This window comes from Apium graveolens, chromosome 5, assembly GCF_009905375.1.
Source record: "Apium graveolens cultivar Ventura chromosome 5, ASM990537v1, whole genome shotgun sequence".
NCBI classification, from domain to species: Eukaryota; Viridiplantae; Streptophyta; class Magnoliopsida; order Apiales; family Apiaceae; genus Apium; species Apium graveolens.
The window spans coordinates 249,078,460-249,095,788 of NC_133651.1; positions in this window are offsets into that span (position 1 = coordinate 249,078,460).

Here is a 17,329-nt window from a genome sequence, read left to right on the forward strand (position 1 = left end):
GTCGGTCTAGAATTACCCATATGGCATCATGATTGGCTTTGGTTCTTAGAAAACGTACTACAAAGTCCATGGCTATCTGTTCACCTAAGATCTCGTTCAGTTCTTGAAAATTTGGAACCCAAATTCTGTAGGAATACCTCATTATCCCTTTATCATCTTTCTCATTTTTAATCTCTTCCCTAGTCATTGATTCTTTGCCTTCGCTCATCATCATTTCTTGGCATAATATGATCTTTTTCAAGAAATCTGGCAGCATTACAATCTTAAACAGTTTTTTGGTACCGTTTTCGATTATCCTCACTTCTATTTCAATTTTTTCAAATTCTCTTATTAGCTATTCGGAAGACATTATCATTTTGAGCTTCTGTTTTCTACTAAGGGCATCATCCACCACATTGGCCTTCCCTGGATGATAAATAATTTCACAATCATAATCCTTGATTAGCTCTAACCATCTCATGTTCTCTAGCACATGTTAAGCTCTTTCTGCGTAAAAATGTACGTGAGGCTCTTATGGTTAGTGTAAATCTCACACTTCTCCCCATACAAGTAGTGCCTCAAAATATTTAAGAAAAAAACTATTGTCGCGAGTTCCAGGTCATTGGTAGGATATAGAATTTCATATTCCTTTAATTGTCTTGACGCGTACACGATTACCTTATCGTGCTACATAAGCACGCACCCTAATCCTTTATGTGAATCATCACTATAAATCACAAAATCTCCTTTTCCATCCGACAATGCCAACACGAGTGTCGTCACCAATATTTTCTTCAGATCCTGAAAGCTTTTCTCACATTTTTCTATCCATTCAAACTTCTTAGTCTTACGAGTAAGTTGTGTTAATGGGGCTGCGATCTTTGCAAAATCCTGAAAAAATCTCCTATAGTACCCTACTAATCCTATGAAATTTCTTGCTTCTGTCAGTGTGATTGGCGTTTCCTAATTTGAGATTTCCTTTATTTTGGAGGGATCGACCAATACTCCTTCCTTATTGATCACATGTCCTTAAAATTGTACTTCGTTCCGCCAGAATTCGTACTTCGAGAATTTAGCATACAACTGTTCTTTCCTGAGTATTCTAAGAGCTATCCTCAAATGCTCTGAATGTTCTGTCTCGGTCTTTGAGTAGATTAAAATATCATCAATAAAAACTATCACAAATTTGTCCAAATACTTCTTGGACACCCTATTCAACAAATTCATGAAAGTCGTTGGGGCATTGGTTAATTCAAAGGACATCACTAAGAACTCATAGCGTCCATATCAAGTATATAATGCAGTCTTTGAAATATCTTCAGGTTTAATCTTCATTTGATGGTATCCAGTCCTCCAGTCGATCTTAGAAAAGTGGACAACATCCTTTAGTTGGTCGAACAAATCATCTATTCTGGGTAACGGGTACCTATTCTTTATGGTTAGCTTATTCAACTTTCGGTAGTTGATGCACAGTCTCATGCTCCCATCCTTCTTCTTTACGAACACTAGCTCCCCTCAAGGAGACACACAGGGTCGTATTATACCATTCTCTAATAGTTCTTGTAACTGGGTAGCTAATTCCTTCATTTATAACGGGGCTAACCGGTACAGTGTCTTCGAAATTGGCGTCGTCCCCGGGGTTAACTCAATAGCAAATTCAATCTCTCTATCGGGTGGTAACCCTGGAAGATCTTGTGGAAATACATCTTCAAACTCGTTGACTATCGATATATCTTGTAAGTTGGGCACCTCTCTCTGGGTATCCACCATATAGGCTAAATAAGCCTCGCTTCCTTTTTGTAATAAGCCTTTGGTCTACGATATAGTCAAAAACTTATGTGTCTGTCTCTTTCCTCTGAATATGAGTTCCTTCATTTCTGGGGTATTTAATTTAACCTTTTTCCCTTTATAGTATATGTGAGCATCATTTCTAGAAAACCAATCCATTCCCAAAATTATATCAAATTCCCCTTGTTTAAAAAAAATCAGATTAACACTAAAATATTGTTCCCTTGTGTCTAATTTACAATCAGGGTGAATTTGGTTAATGGGATGACCTCATGGTTGGCTATTTCTACTTGTAATGACTCCCTCAAGGGTTTAGATTTTAGTTTTAATTTATGCGCAGAGTCCCTCAATATAAAAATTTAGTTGCTCCAGAATCAAATAAAACATTTGCACTGACTGAATTAAAAGAAAGGGAACCTGCTATCACATCTGAATCTTTCATAGCATCCTGAACTGTCATGTTAAAAGTTATAGCAATTGGTGGCTTGTTGAAGGCAGCCTTGCTCGCCCCTGAAGCTGTTGGTTTTCTCATTGGGCAATCCTTCTTCATATGACCCTGGCGTCCACACTGAAATTATGTGATAGTATTGCTGATAACAGGGGTCGGAAAAGTATAATTGGTTGAATAATGACCCGCCCAACCACACATAAAATAGGTTGTTGTTCTTGCTATACACCCCCCCCCCCCGAATGCATCTTTCCACAAGTATTACATGCTGGTAATGGGGGTCGAGATTGGTTAGAATAGGACATTCCTGATTTCCTACTGCTCTGGCTTATATTTACACTCATATATCGTCTAAATCCAGCATTCCTTCCTGGGAGGGATATTGCTCCTCGATTAAACTTGCTTGGGAAGTTTCCCCTTGCAGAACTTCCACCCATACTCGTACTCTTCCTTTTCATCCCTGTCTTCTCTCTTTTCTTTTATATTTGTTCACTTCCTGCTTACACAATTGTTGCCTTCTATACCAGGGTGGCATAGTCCGTAAGCTCAAAGTTTGACACCTTATTTTGAATCCACTACTTTTATCCATTCTTGTTTTTTTCTCCTCGGTATTCATAAACTCTGGCACAAATCTTGATAACTCTATAAACTTAGCATCATATTCAGCTACTGATAAATTATTATGATTTAGTTCCAGAAACTTAAGCTCCATCTTCTCCATAAACTTCAGAAAGTACTTTTCCAGAAATAATTGACTGATCCTCTCCCAGGTTATGATAGCATCTGTCTCCATATTCCTCTTGGATTCTCCCTTCAAAAGGTAAGTAGCAAATACAGTCTTTTGTGCCTCATCAATACATAGAATCTTGAAGGATTTCTCCATGTCCTTCAGCCATGCTCTTTCCTCAACTGGGACAGCTGATCCGTGGAACTCAGGGGGCTTAAGTGACTTCAAGGCCATGAAAGAATTTGCCACAGTATTATTGATTCCCAGTGGTAATGGATTTGGATAACATTCCAGGTTTTGTCTGAGTATGTAATCTCGAATTTTTGAGACCTTGTAAAAATGTTTAATGAATAGTAACCCTGACAGACGGGGAAAACTTTTTAGCCCACACTATGTAGTGCATGAGAAAATGAGTTTCGAAGTTGATATTATGACAATACGTACCAAATGAGTGTATGTAAACGCTATTAGTTTTTGAAGAAAATGAACTTTGAAAAATGACCATATTTACGAATCATCGAGAATTATGGGAATCACAATATAACTACGAATTTAAAACCCTACGGATTTATATCCAAGTACGATAATTCAAAATATAAGGAATAAATACGAAAGGATTTACGTCGCGAACCGTTTACGAGAAAGTATTACGAAAATGTTAAGCGACCAAACAAACGCGTAAACGATTAAATAAATGTAACGCATTAACTAACCATGGTAGAAAAGTAACCATGGTTACTTTATCAAATAGTGAGCTAGGGATATAGGATGATCAACCAAGGGCTAGCAAATAGTAAGCTAAAGAGCTAAGCTAATTAGCTTAGCTTGTAAACTAGAAAGGCTAGCTAGTTTTTGTCCAACGATATGCTAACAAAAAATAAATCCTAGGTTATATACTAGAGAATAAAAATCAATTACAAGCTATCACTTGCATTATTTCCTAGAAGCAACCAAGAAGCAATCACAAAAACTCTCTCTCTCTCCCACAACCTTCTCCATTCGGCTTCTTCCAAAAAGAAGAAGAAATCAAATTCAAATCATCAAGCTTTAGCCATGGATAAAGCCTCACAATAATTCCCAAGCTTCATACCACCTAAAATAAGATAAGATAATTCTTTGAGCTCTTATTATCAAGGTTTGATGGGTGAACTAAAATCAAGAAAGATGATAGTGAATAGTATGAATAGTAACTGTTATATTGTTTCTTGATTTTAATGGTTGTTTTAGGTTCCAAAAATCATACTAAGCACTCCCAAGACTTCACCATAATCAAGAACACATCTCAAGCTCTCAAGAAGGGTATAAATCTTTGACCCAACCTTACTTAAGATTTAAGTTCAAGATTCTTTTAGAACATAGTTGTAAACCTAGTTTTGGTGAAAGTATTATTGTAATCTTGATGTTTAGCTAAGTAGATTTAAGGTTGATTGTTGTTACCTCAAGAACATGATGTTCTTGAGATGAGTTAGTGTGGTGATGATGATATGTTTATTGTTGGTGGTAGTATAAAAATTTAAGGCTTAAACGAAACTCCGATCGTAACCGTAATCTCGCTAAAACAAACAAAATGTAACTTTAAGTTTCTGCAGAAAGTATCGAAGATGTAAACCATAGTTTCTTTAAAAATAACCCTTAATTATGATATAAAATATTATAAGGATCGTTTAGGCACTTGAATTGCGTGATTCTGATTTACGGATCAAAAGTTATGACTGTTTTACAAAAAGTGATTTACGCGACAAAAACTGCTACGAATTACGAATTTTGAAAATAAAAAGGTTTGACTTAAAAATGTTCATAAATCATGAATTTTTTACAGAGAGTATTAAATTGGGTTTTCTAACTGCCATAAAAATTTTAAGTAAAAATAATGATTTTTCAATTTCATAAAAATACCGGAGCCGAGCCCGCGCGATTAGAAAACCGTAGAATCCATAAGCGGAGCCGACGATGAAAAATGAAACGGACATAAGATACTTTGAAAAAGGAAGTGACCATAATGTGAATAAGGATTTAAAGAGATGATAAGGGTAATATGAGTTGAGAGGTGCATAATAAGTAGCGCATGAGTATGAGTCACCGTAAATTAGAACGGGACCTAACAAAACGAATTTTTATTTATGATTATAGATTTCCGAGCGGAACCTAGAGCATCCTTCACCTTGAGATACCCAGGAAAGTTTACGAACCCAACTCCATTTACTGTTGTGTTGTGAAAGGATTGTTTTATTATCATTGCATAAATACCATGCTTGCCATGATACGTAGTAATTAAATTTTCGCATAATGTAGCGATGTTGTACAATAAGTATGTATCATAAAATGTCTAATTCCGCTTTAAGCGTGACGTATAATTATAAGACCGAGAGTCGTTCGGGATTTTAAGATAAAAACCCGGGAATCATCCTGGTGATATTATAGGACGATTAAAAGTCCATAGTAGTACATTTTAAGGGACTCAACGTCCACTTACGAAATATTTAATTATTAATGATTTATTTAATGATTTATTTATGATTTAAAAATTGTAAAACCTGATTTGAAATACTTTCTGGTTTTTGGAAAATCATTCGAATAATTTCAGAACGTCGGAGAATATTATCTCGACTTATTTTAATTATTTTGATTATAGTTTCAATAGAAACTTCCCCCTTATTTAATAAAAATATTGACAACGGTCAACTCACATCCTTAGTACTTCCTCTGAAAATTTTCGGAAGTGCATATATATACGTACATATCCAAGTGTACCTATCAACAAGCAATATTGTTAGGTCCAAAGGTATCGTAGAAGGGGGGATTGAATACGATACCACCAATTAATTCCGATTCAAAACAAGTTCTTAGTTTATGCTGGAAAGTAAAAACACAACACAATTCAAGGAATATATTTCGATTGATATAAACCTTAATGTTGCTACAATCTAATCAATTGATTAGCTTCTACAGAAATTTCAACAGCATAACAGTACAGTTACAAAGCAATTAATATGAACTTGAATGCTCCGTAATGCTCTCCATAAAAGCTTCTCAGTTTGCTGGTGAAGAAATATGTCTTGAATGAATGTTGAGATTTCTGTTTTATTGTAGACTTAAAACCAAATTGAATACGTGGGTTCTTCTGGTCCAAGCATTCTAATTTGCTGCACTTCAATATAACCCAAGTCCCTAGTTGGCGATTGCATTAGTCGATATAACCTTGTGTAGAAGTCGAATTCAAGCCTAGAGAGTGAGACTTGCCTTAGAATTAAACACAAGTACCTACTAGTCAATTTTCTAAATCTCAAAATCGACTAGTAGAATCTAGAAGTCGATTTCTCCTTGAATTGAAATGCTAGAAGTCGAATTGTATCCTTAAGAGTGTTTTTGACATAAATTCTTCAAGCAGCTTCACACTAGTCGATTTCTAAAGCTCAAAATCGACTAGTAGAATCTAGAAGTCGATTTTGTCTTGTTCTTGCCTTAGAAAATTTTCTACACTGCACTCCATTCGACTATAAACTCCTTAGAATCGACTAGTAGATTTTCTTGAATTCCATAAGTCAATTTCTACTCCTAGAGTGCTCTTTACTTAGCCAAATCTTTATACATGCTATTTGCTTGACCAACAACTCCTGGAATGTTGACTTGAATCCCTTTTGAACTTGATCTTGAATTCACTTACCACTTCTTTTGTAGACTTGAATGATCAATCCTGGAATGCTGACGCTTAGTGCACTGCTCTGGTTCACAAATGACTAGCCCTGAATTGAATATCCTTATCCTTTCTGATTGTTCCTTGTTAATAAATTCTGACTTGAATTCTATAGATTATTTTCTAATGGAATCACTTGATTTCTATACTTGAATCTTCTACTGTATTAAAATAACAAGTCCTCTGATTGTTTATTCTTCACAGAGGCATGATCACTGAATGATCTTCTTTATATGACTTCAAATAGACTTGCACTTGTAATACTGTGTTCTGATTCTTGTATGTGTCTGATCATTCTTCTTCTGGATTTCTTGTGTAGACGTAGTATTATTAACCTGTCATGTTCTAGTGTTGTTATTGTGTTGAGTTATCACGTAACTGTTCATACAGCTACGCAGTCTCACCAACAATCTCTCCATGTTTGATTGTTAAACTTAACAAACAAATTAAATAGAGAGGATAACTCAAATAACAACTAGAAAAAGTAACGTACCAGGACTTGTAAATAATGCTACTAGTTTTCTGGATCAAATACCGTATTTCTAGATTTCTTAAGTAACTGGAATGAAAGATGCTTGTTCCTTTAGCACTGAACTGATCTTCAAGTAGTTTCATCTTCATTTCCTTGGTTCTTCAACTCTCTGCTAGATAATACTTCTCAGTCTTGAAGTAATCATCAGTAGTTTCTTTTGTACAACCACATTTCCTGTTGAGAAGCGCATATCTCTCTTGCTTCTCCCCCTATGAGAATCAACTGCTTAAAGGAGATCACCTTTGTCTACCACCTCTCCCGTACAATAGGATCCGCAGATAAGTACTAATGGTACTCCCCTTTTGGAAAACAGCTTATCCCCTTATGAAGAACAATGATGAACCAAACCACTTCTTCTGATCACTAGGAAATCACCTTTGTGTTTACCACCTCTCCCGTACAATAGGATCTGTAGTTACAAACAACAATGGTGTGGTGTAGTGTACATGTGCTTTACCTTTTTCCTCCTTCATGATATTTCTCCCCCTTAGTTGAGGAATCCTCTAAACTATTATATAAGATTTTATCTCCCCCTTAGAGAAGGAATGTATGCTGTTGTCTGAAGGAGTTCTCATATGTTACTTGGTTGGAAAAGAAATAACAAGTCATAGTCTGATCAACCATGTCTTTTTAAATGCTAATTGTGAGCTCCCAAAGGTCCCGAAGTATTCTAATCCAATCTGTAAATGTTAGGTTCCTAAGAGTTAAGTTCCATTCATAAGCAGAATCGAGACCCGAAGTATCAAGAACCATGTTTAGGGATAGGGAATGGGATATGGTATTTTTGTCTTTCTTCCTCACTGTGAGTGTGTGATTCTGTTTCGTGTACCTCACAAGTGTTTCACTCTTCTCTCCACTCGTGTTTACACTCATTCTCACAAGTGTATCACTCCTCTCATAGCTCCAAAATCCAGCGGTACCTGCAAGAAAAATCATCTTATCCATCCTTAAGGAGGTCACAGGTGGTGCAATGGGAGTTCGCAAATCCCCATCCTCGTTAGACTCGTCAGATGAATCTGAGTCATAATCTACAAGTTGCTAGTTTCTCTTTTAGGGTTCCAGATTTGAACTCTGGGAAGGTAAACAATGATCCAAAGAATTTAGCATAAAGATCAAAGTTTCCTTCTAATGTTTGTGAAGACATTTCCTTATGACTCATCAGGTAATATCTGAATCATTGTCAACAAGTTGCCGATCTGCACCTATGTCAGATCCACTTTCCGCAGATACATCCAGGTTTATTAGTCCTGGGGAGGTAGACACTGACCACTGACATATGGCTATTGGATCAGTATCCTCTCCTAACACCTGTAAAGGCAATTGGTCCGTTAAAGAACCTTAAACAATCGAATCTAACCGTAAAATGGTCGAAACTCTTGTTTCCGTCAACTCAATCTTTTTGTGTGTAACCTTTCCTTATGCATCAAGAATTGTTTATATTTGAGGTGGTGACACTACATCGAATACCCTGGCCGACAGGCGAATTTCAATAGACGCACCCTGTTGAGAGGATGAATGTAATAACCCCAAAATTTTCAACTTTTTTTGTAACCCTTGTGAATAGTGTTTTAGCTAAATGAGAAAACTTTTCACGCCACACTATGTAGGGATTCTGTTATGGATATTCTGGGATATTATTAGTACTCTATGAAGTATATAAGTGTATGTAAAGATCGTCAGAATCCAATTCCGAACACTTTGGTTTTTCCCGGAAATCCACTAGATACGGAGAGAATTGAGTATAAGGTAACAGGATAAAAAGGATTAAATTAAAGGATTATAATAGAGGATCATAAAAAGGAATATAATGTATTGAGAAAGGTTAAGGGAACCTAAGTAATAAGATCCCGGGTATGATCCTTCAAACGATAAACGAGAACGAAAGTTAAGCGAACCGTATAACAGATCAGCGGTCATTAGGCAAACGATTAGGAAGTTAATCAAAGGGATTAGTGGGAATGATGTCATCCAACCAATAGAAAGAGGACAAGGAAGGGAGGATGACATCATGAGGATGACACAAGCATGACATGGGAAGGAAGGAGGTGTGGTGGCTTTGTAACCACACAAATTCAAGGGCAAGAAGGTAATTGACTAAATCAAACACAAAAGCAAAGCAACCAAGCCAAGTAAATTCATTCTTCATCAAAAATCAAAAAGAACCAAGGCCTTGTTCATCTTTGCTCTCGGCTTTTCACTATTCATTAGGCAAGAAATTTCAAAAATTCAAGATCCAAGCTTCCTAAATGGGTGAGTAAATTCCCTAATCATCTTCATGCTTAGTTAGGGCTATATCATGAGTTTAAGCCATTAATTCCTTCTCAATCTTCTTCATTTAATCAAAGAAGAAGACTATGAATAGTGTTTTCAAGTTTTTAACTTGAAGTTTTTCTTGTTTTTCTTGAAGATCCAAGCATTCTTAAGACTTCTCAAAGCTTCTTAAGGCTTCCTAGCTCCTCCCACCACTTCAAGGAAGGTATACCATCTCCAAACCCTAGATTCCTATGTATTATAAGATGATTTTGATTAGTAGGATGATATTGTAGCTTGTTGTTGTGATTTAGAGTTTGGGATTTGGAATGGTAGTGAAATGGAATGGAAAATGTTGTGGTTTTGATTAAAAGAACTTAAGTATGATTAAAGTTAAGCTTAGGCATAAGTATGAATGTTAAAATTGAATTGGTTGGGGTTGTTATGATGTGATAAGGATGGATGTTGGTTGTATGTTGGATTTGAGGTTGAATTGGGAGGGTTTTGAATGGTTTAAAATATTGGAAATCACGTAAACATAGCCGTCGTAACGTCCGATTTTCTTTAGACTGTTTTTGTACATAACATTAGGACCCGAGAACCCCCTGCTAGATTATGACCATTGCCATGTCTAGATAGCTCATGTTACGAGCTTCGTTTTGATATGTAGTTCGTTCGATTCCGATGCACGGTTTAGGAGAAACGACCGTTTCAAGTAACGGCGTTTCGCGAACAAAACTTTTCCCCTCGCCTTACTTTGAAACATAGGTTAAAGACCAAAAAGGGTTAATTAATGTATGAAACATTTATGGTAAGTGTGCTAGGCAGTTAGTAAGACACTCGCGAAGGAATCGCCTTAAAACTCGTAAAGGTTAAATTATTAAAAATGGTGGAGCCGAGGGTACCCGGGTGACTTAAGCAAATCAGTAAGCGCAAAACAAGCGTTAGAGTCTAAGTTAGTTAAAGTATAGATTTACAAGTGACTTTGGTTTAATTCCAACTTACTTGTTGTTTATAGGTTACCAGACTCATCCCGAGACTTTTATCACCCCAAGTCGCTCAGGCAAGTTTTCTACCCGTTATAACTGTTGTGGTGATGAATATATGTATTTGCATTATCTGGTGATAGATGCATGTTGGTTAATTAGCAAATGTTGTTATATATTGAAGCATGCTGCTATGGTATATATATATGCATGCCTGTTTCACATTCTTTCCATATATATATCTGTTGATTCAGTTGATAATACCTATGCTAGAGGATAGCGGTAATTTGCATACACCCTTAGTACAGGGACCCAAGGGTGAAAATATTTCTAAAACAGGGAGTCGAGGATCCCGAGTAGATTTTGTATATATGGATATATATATATATATATATTTATACTTATATATATATATATATGGTCATAGTTTTCAAAACTATTAATCGAATAAGGTTTATTCGATAACTTTAACTTTATTTTATTATTGAATATTATTTTGAATATTCATCCGAGGACTTATGACTCCTTTATTTTATTATTGAATATTATTTCGAATATTCATCCGAGGACTTATGACTCCTTTATTTTATTAAATGAATATTATTTTGAATATTCATCCGAGGACTTATGACTCCTTTATTTTATTAAATGAATATTATTTTGAATATTCATTCGAGGACTTATGACTCCTTTTATTTTATATTAAATGAATATTATTTTGAATATTCATTCGAGGGCTTATGACTCAGTTTATATTGTTTAATGAATATTTTTGAATATTCATTTGAGGATCTATGACTCCGATTATTTGCTGAGATTTGTTCTTTATTTTATTAAAGAATAAGGTGTAAATAATCAAACTTATTTTCGATTATTCAAATAAAGATAGTACTTTCATATGAGTATATCTTTGGTTATTTAATACTCGTTTCAAGTATAAGTTTTAATACTTTTACTTCAATTATTTTTATAAAGATTATTCTTTATGGGAATATTATTTAAATAATAATATTTAGTTATTTTCTAAATATTCTGGGGACTGATTTACTTCATTAAATCAGCTTTACTCCAAACACTCTATAAAGTATTTTCGAGTCTTCAAAATGATTTTTAAAAGATAAAGTGGATCCCAAAACTCATTTTTATATTTAAGATCTTCCTTTTAAGGGGATTTAAATACTCGCTCAAAACCTGAGGGATCCGGCTCTGTGGTGTGTTTTATATTCGCAACAAGGTTGCTGTTTTGTTAAATGAATTGATTACTTACCCAACACTCGGGAAGTAAAATTCTTGGAACAAGTTAATCCATTAACAGGCATCGCCTGGGAAATATCGGTGAGTTTTCCTTTCCAACTAGATACGACTTCTTGGTGGAGCCGTATCAACAAGTTCTACTTGGGGAAAGGGGGAACGAGCTTTACGTTTCAGAGTCATGGATTTCATCTGAACTAGGAGTGGCGTAAGTGGTCGAGTGGCGCCGGCCCAGCCTTATTATATTAGCCCAAATGGCCTGGAAGTTCCGCTAAGGCGGTCCATTCCTTAGGAGTTCAGTGTTCGGTTGACAAGTAAATCCGACAGGTTCTCCTCTACATGTAGAAAATGGTGGGGTTGTACTACTACGACTGATCATCGTAAGTGGTCTTCCTGGCGCGGCAAACTCCCGTAATGAGTTCATCATCCATTTGGATAATTCTGCAACACTATCCGTAGCATTTCGATCGAAAGGCTACTAATGGGTGGTTGCCGAAGCATTGACAGGGTCAAACATTTTTATTGGTGTATCCATTGAATGAAGTATCTCGTAACTTCATTTCTTTTCAAAATATTTCAAAGATCAAATATTTTCAAGTTTTATTTGTGGTCTCATCTATGGGATGACCTCGTGAATCTTATTATACTTCGAACAGTAGTAGTTCAAGTAGATTTCAAAAAAAATGGTATAAGTATAGTGAAGTAATTGGTAACTTCATCTTCTTTTAAAACTTATATCCAGTAAGTAATTACCTTACTCATGATAAAGAATTTTAGTAAGTATCCATTTAGATACTTGTATTATTGTTATCACTATATATTATCTTGCGAGCTGTAAGGCTCACTCTTGCTTTATTTCTTCATCACACAACAACAGTTAGGAAAGATGGCCAGACTCCAGCAGACCCAGCGCAAGCGCGTGGGAAGCGTCCTGCGTCTTCCCGATGATGTTGTGGCTGCTATAGCTGCAGAGGTAGATCCATTGGTAGATCAGGCATTCTACTTTTGAGAATCAATTATGTATAATTATAACTTGTGGCAGATAATGGCAATTAACGGTAAATTTATCAAGTAATCGTTTTGGGTTGTAATAACTTTTAAATTGTGGATTCAAAGACTTGTACTTATTTCAATTTCATCTCTGAGACTATAACGGGTTGTGGTGTGTGTTAGTGTGGGGTCACAGCATAAAGTTATTTTTATTAATTAAGTGAAGTGATATTGTGGAAAGAAAGACCGTGACGACCCGGATCCCCGACCCCGGATCTGGGGGTGTTACAGAAATGGTATCAGAGCTAAGCGTTATAAACCTCAGAGATGATGCGTCGATATAATAACAAACTCACAAAGATAATAAGAACTCTTGCCAAGTTCATGGTCGGACTACTTAAAGTAGTGCTGACAGTTAAAACCCTTACGGGAACCCTTATAAGTATCATGATAGTAACTTAGTTCGTTTAATGTGTAGGCGCCTGAGATAGAGGACCCTGAGATGTTCGAGCGTGAGCATGATGAGGTATTGCTAGATGTTGAGGATCAGGAGGAGCCTGAGATGGAGGAGGACCCCTCAGAGGAGTCAGAGACGGAGGTCATTGCTATTTCAGATGAGGAGGACCCCTCAGAGGAGTCAGAGACAGAGGTTATTGTTATTCCAGATGAGGAGGACCCGGATGAGGTCCCAGTAGCTGATGAGCGTGTTGGACCTATGGTAGTGTATGCTGGTATCCCATTACCCACACTTCCGGTGGTCAGAGCCCCTACCCCTCCACCACTATCTTGGATTCCTGATGATGACAGCTCAGAGACCCATACTTCCGAGCCTAGGCAGACCGAGGAGGCACCCTCAGCGGCTCCGGATTCACCACCTCTTGACCCTGCCCACAGGCAGTCTTCGTTAGCACATGGATATGTTCAGGATGTTCTGAGGACCCGAGTGACTGTTGCCGAGGGCCGACTGGATGAGGCCAGGAGGGAGTTGGATGCAGAGAGGGCGGGTAGGCGTACCCGAGCTTATGAGACTAGGGCTTCTATACCCCGATCCTTGAGGAGGGAGCTTACGGGGATAGAGCTCACGTCCCGAGCGAGACTCAGATCTCTCCAGGGGACAGGCATGGTAGGATCTCCAGGTGGCAGGCCGACTATATCTTCCGTCGTGCGATGGAAAGGGTATGGGAGCTGACCCGCTCCGGTGTGTGATTCAGGATTGATGATGGAATAGTCTAGTTGTCTAGTTAGCCGAGGCCTTAGTAAGAGCCAATTTTCCGGGATAGTTGACTTGTATATAGCATCCCTTTTTCTGACTAGACAGATAGACTCTTGTGTATCACTTTTGGGACAGATAACTGTAGCACTGTTGTACTTTTGACCAGATCAAACTATGTAATTCTCGCATTATGTATATATTTGTTTCCTTTGGTTCAGTTTATTAGTGACGGGATCACTGTTTTTATCATTATTATTACTGCACTTCGTATTAGAACTTTCTTAAAATAATAGAATTGCGATATACGTTCTCCCCATTATAAGAGCTGTGCAAGGCACAATGTTGTATATGATTGTGACCTAACGTTGAATTTTCCCAATAATTTTTTTTATTATTATCAGAATCATGCCGCCAAGAAAGATTGGAACTAGGGCGAACCCTGGATCTGAAGACCAGGGAAGCCATAACCAGGATGATAGGAACCAGGAGCACAGTGAAGAGGAAGATGAGGATTATGTGGAACAGGATGACTCCCTGTATGAAGAGGAAGAGGAAACATATGATGTTGAGGGATTTGAGATAGAGGCTGAAGAAGGAGAAACCGAGGTGGAGCAACCAGTACCAAACCCGGGCATGGATCCCATGGGCCAGTTCATGCAACTCCTAAGGCAGAATTTGGAACGTCAACCCAACCCACACCCTCAAGGAAATAGCAATGCTGTGGCAAACTCTTTCAGGGCTTTTAAGTCCCTTAAGCCCCCTGAGTTCCACGGATCAGCTGACCCAGTTAAGGCAAGGGCATGGTTAAAGGAAATGGAGAAATCTTTTGAGATTTTGAGTACCGAGGAGGCACAGAAGACTGTATTTGCTACCTACCTTCTGAAAGGAGAAGCTAACTACTGGTGGGAGGCCAAGAAAAATATGGAGACAGACGCTATTATAATCTGGGAGAGATTTAGTCAGTTGTTTCTGGGGAAGTATTTCCCGAGGTTTATGGAAAACCAGATGGAGCTCAAGTTCTTGGAGCTAAAGCAGAATAACTTGTCTGTAGCAGAGTACGAAGCGAAATTTACTGAGTTATCAAGGTTTGTGCCGGAGTTTGTGAGCACCGAGGAAAAGAAAGCTAGGATGTTTCAGCAGGGACTGAAACCGTGGATTCAGAATAGGGTGGCAATCCTTGAGCTTACGGACTATGCCACTCTGGTGCAAAAGGCAATGATTGTAGAAGTCGGAAGTGAACAGATGCAGAAGGAAAGAGAGAAGAAAGGAATAAAGAGGAAAAGTATGAGCATGGGTGGAGGTTCCGCAGGAAGGAGCTTCCCAACTAGATTTAATCGAGGAGCAGTGTCCCTGCCAGGAAGGAACACTGGGTTTAAGCGGCCAATGAGTGTGAGTGTGAGCCAGGGCGGCCAGAAGTCAAGAATGTCTTATTCCAACCAGTCTCGACCCCCATTGCCAACCTGTAACACTTGTGGAAGAATGCATTCTGGGGAATGTAAGGGAAAGCCAGTAACCTGCTTTAAGTGTGGGCAAGTGGGCCATTATTCTCACAAATGCCCTTCGTCAGCCCCTGCCGTCATTCCAACCACCAATTGTCATCTGTGTGGACGCCCGGGTCATTGGAAGAGGGAATGCCCAATGAACAAACCAGCAGCTTCGGGAGCAAGCAGGGCTGCTTCCAATAAGCCACCTACTGCAAGGACTTTCAACATGACAGTCCAGGATGCTATGAAAGATTCAGATGTGATAGCAGGTACCCTTTCTCTAAATTCAGTCAGTGCAAACGTTTTATTTGATTCGGGAGCAACTAAATCTTTTATATCAAGGGACTTTGCGCATAAATTAAGACTTAAAGCTGAACCCTTGATAGAACCCTTACAAGTAGAAATAGCCAACCATGAAATTATTCCTGTTAACCAGATTCACCCCGCCTGTGAGATAGGCATAGGGGAGCAATCTTTTAGTGTGGATCTGATTCCTTTTAAATTAGGGGAGTTTGATGTAATTTTGGGAATGGACTGGCTATCTAGCAATGATGCTCAGATAGACTGTAAAGGGAAGAAAGTTAAGTTAAATATCCCCGGGAAGAAAGAAGTTATATTTAGAGGAAAGAGGCAGACGCAAAAATTTTTGACTATGGCCCAGGCCAAAAGGATGCTACGAAAAGGAAGTGAGGCTTACCTAGCCTATGTGGTGGACACGCAGAAGGAGGTGCCCAACTTACAAGATATTCCAGTAGTCAACGAATTTGAAGATGTATTCCCACAAGACCTTCCGGGATTACCACCCGATAGAGTGATTGAATTTGCTATTGAGTTGGCCCCAGGGACGGCGCCAGTTTCAAAAGCACCTTACCGGTTAGCCCCGTTAGAAATGAAGGAATTAGCTATCCAATTGCAGGAACTCTTGGATAAGGGTATGATAAGACCCAGTGTGTCTCCGTGGGGAGCACCAGTTTTATTTGTTAAGAAGAAAGATGGGAGCATGAGGTTGTGCATAGACTATCGAGAGTTGAACAAGCTAACCATAAAGAACAGGTACCCATTACCTAGAATAGACGATCTGTTCGACCAGCTAAAGGATGCTGTTTATTTTTCCAAGATCGACCTGAGAACTGGATATCACCAACTAAAGATTAAACCCGAAGATATTTCCAAGACAGCGTTCCGTACCAGGTATGGGCATTATGAGTTCTTGGTAATGTCCTTTGGATTAACCAACGCCCCAGCGGCTTTCATGGATTTAATGAATAGAGTATTTAAGAAGTACTTGGACAAATGTGTGATAGTTTTTATCGATGATATTTTGATCTACTCAAGGACTGAGACAGAACATGCAGAGCATTTGAGGATAGCTCTAGGAATACTAAGAGAGGAACAGTTACATGCCAAATTCTCGAAGTGTGAATTCTGGCGGAATGAAGTACAGTTTTTAGGACATGTGATCAATAAGGAAGGAGTATTGGTCGACCCCTCCAAGATAGAGGCGGTCTCAAATTGGGAAAGGCCAACCACACCCACAGAGGTAAGGAGTTTTATAGGATTGGCCGGCTACTATCGTAGATTTGTACAGGACTTTGCGAAGATCGCAGCCCCTTTGACCCGACTTACTCGTAAGACAGAGAAGTTTGAATGGACGGAGAAATGCGAGAACAGTTTTCTGGAATTAAAGAAAAGGTTGATAACGGCTCCGATGTTGGTATTGCCGGACGGAAAAGGAGATTTTGTGATATATAGTGACGCGTCGCACAAAGGACTAGGGTGTGTGCTTATGCAGCACGGTAAAGTGATTGCGTATGCGTCGAGACAACTGAAGGAATACGAGATTAGATATCCTACTCATGACCTTGAGCTCGCGGCAATAGTATTTGCTTTAAAAATTTGGAGGCACTACTTGTATGGAGAGAAGTGCGAGATTTTCACAGACCATAAGAGCCTCAAGTACATATTTACGCAGAAAGAGCTCAACATG